Source organism: Exserohilum turcica, assembly GCF_000359705.1.
Source record: "Exserohilum turcica Et28A unplaced genomic scaffold SETTUscaffold_10, whole genome shotgun sequence".
In the NCBI taxonomy this organism is placed as follows: domain Eukaryota; kingdom Fungi; phylum Ascomycota; class Dothideomycetes; order Pleosporales; family Pleosporaceae; genus Exserohilum; species Exserohilum turcicum.
Genome location: NW_007359915.1, coordinates 1,006,278 through 1,009,117, shown reverse-complemented (window position 1 = coordinate 1,009,117; position 2,840 = coordinate 1,006,278).

The following is a 2,840-nucleotide window of genomic DNA, read 5'->3' as shown; positions in this document are numbered from 1 at the left end:
GAGCAGAGGCGTCAGCGAGGCTTGCAGTAAGTCTAATGAGGCAGAAGGAGAGGGAGGAGAAGGCTATTGAAAAAGGCCTCAAGGATCGCGGCTCGCAAGGCTGCAAAACAACTTCAAAAAGCTATTAAAACTTCTCAAAGGGGTAAGAGAAGGAGCTTCATGGCTCCTGCAAAGGCTACTCAAAAAAAGAAGCCTATCGCGAGGCCTCAAGGTGGTGAGGAGCCTCAGGGAGGTGCTGCAAGCTCACCACCTCCAACCTCGCGTCGCGGCCGCGCGATTAGAACTCCGTCTCGATTTCTATAGCTGTATATATATATTAAAGCCTATTGATCTCACCACCAAAATATATCGTGATAATATCTATTTGGTGTGGCTCTATAGCCTCGTTTTTAAGGTAGTTTTGGTGAGGCCGCGCGCGCACTTTGTGGTCGCGCGCACTTTGTGGTGGGGCTAGTTAAAGCGGTAGTCCGTGAGATTGTTTGGCGAGTAGCTGGTGGAAAAGAGTTATAGGATTTAACCGAAAGAATAAACAATCAATTCTACTAAGGTAGAATAACTAGTATCAATCTAGGTAAGAGATGAACTATTAATAAGTTGACCACAACGAGTGTAATAATAAAATCCAACACATTCTTATACCCATTGCCTTCTGGTCCTGCTATCCCGTCCATCCCATCTTCCTGTCTCTTGGCGGGATGTTTGGGATAGCCTGCCATCCCAAGCCCTGCTGCCATCCCCATCTTGGCGGGATGTCTTGTCTTGGCGGGATGGCACATCACGTGACTCCAAGCCCCGCGATAGCCATTACCTTCTGACGTGGACGTGGTTGGCCTCCAACCTCGTCACCCTGCGTCAAGGAGAGAATCCTTCTTGTTACGAGTAACAGTAAGCTATTGCTAGGGGTTTGAATATTACCACATTAAGTAGTTAAAGTGTATAGGTAGCGTAAGGTGGAAATATATATAAGAGGATCTTGTTATTATAGCAATACTTAATAAACTCTATAGTTACATAGGATCCGTGGCCGTTAAGGATTAATAATTAATACCTAGTTAAAGCGTATCGTCTAGTCTCCTGTTTAAAAAACCCCTTAAGCTAAGCTAACCTAATATTGTTATTAGTCTAGCTAGAGGGAGATAAGGTTATAAAGACTAAGTGCTCGTTAGCTTGTATAGCTTCAACCTAGCTTAATTAAACTAACCTATTAGATCCCTAAAAGATAAGTGTTAGACTTAAAGCTATACTATCTGAACAAATACAAGCTATAACGTGCGGGATTAGTAAGCTGGCCGGAACAATAAGCTGGCCGCCCCACCAAACTCGACGCGACACTCTCCACAACTACCACCATGCCGCGACAATAACGCTCTATACAGACTTCTTGTAAAGGTAGAATAAGTCTTACTATAGCGTTCTATTATAATAATCTAAAATAATCTATCTACTCTCTTGCAAAAGCGTATAACGTGCTAAAATTAACGCTCTAGACACGCCTCCACGGTATCTAGCTACGATTAGAGGTTCTGTCTACTAGGCGTAAGCTATCACCTATTAAGAAGTAGTCTCTTGTTTAGTGGATTCTAGAGCTAGATTAACAAGGCTTTCCGCCTTATATTATTAACGTGCGACAGATGGCAGACGCGTTACTCGCAGCGCGTGGCCAAGATCCACCTCCACAATCTATAGGCAAGAAATAGGTGTCGCGCTTTATCTAGAGCTAGCTAAAGCTTTAGATAAAGTAGACTAGAAGATTACATAGCTAGCGTGCCTCCTATAAGAATCCTATTATAATAGCAGCCTAGTTTAAGCTAGTAGAGGAGACGCGCTAGGCGTATAGTGTTCTAGATTAAGATATCTACAACTTTGATAAGACTAGCTTTGCGATAGGCGTTACTAGCATGTCTAAGGTAGTTACTAGCTCTAATAGAGTTAGTCGCGTAGTTATTGTATAGCTAGGTAATTGTAAGTAGGTAACAGCTATTAAGTGTATTAATACATCTAGCTAGTGTCTTCTACCCTTTGTGATCCTATCTAGTAAGGTCTACTAGGATATTTAGTATTATAACCTCCTATTAGACTAGACTATTGGCGTTTTAGACAATAGCTAGACGATAGACAAGCTAGGTGTAGAGTAGGTGAAGCACTTCAACTAGCATACAGCCGCTTGTACGGCTAGAGTCTATTGTCTTCTTATTCTAGACGGCCACAGTAGCCACGCTACGCTAGAGTTTGACTAGTACTACACAGAGAATAAGATCATCACTCTTTGTATGCCGCCTTATATGTCGCACCTCCTGCAGCCTCTAGACGTGAGCTACTACTCCCCTCTTAAGCGCGCGTACAGACGCGAGGTTAAAGAGCTCGCCTACTATAGCGTCTACTATGTTAATTAATAACACACCAACTTTTAAGCAGAAATCTTACATCAAAACTCGTCAATTTTCTATCAGATATAGGGGTAACACGTCGCGAGAAACCGATTTACGCCACCTCTAATGTGTGCAGCCCTCTCGTTGAGGTGCTAGAGGGGGTATTGTCGGTATTCTTGCGACGTGTTCGAAATGCGAAAATCTTCGAGAACGCACAGACCGCCCCGATGACTAATAGGGAGACTACCAAACGAAACCAAAAACAATTTTTTTTTTTTTTGTTCCATTAGAGTCTAGTGAGCTCGAGGCTATGTAAGACTTTGGCCGAGGCCGTTCTAAACTAGATTTATTTACAAATACGAGTTTGTGCTTGAAGTGTGTCTGTGGTGCTTCGGCCTTTGGTCTAGGTAAGCGATAGCTATCGCTTACTAGACGCCTAGTGCTAAAGAGCATTTTGATAACAGAAAGAGA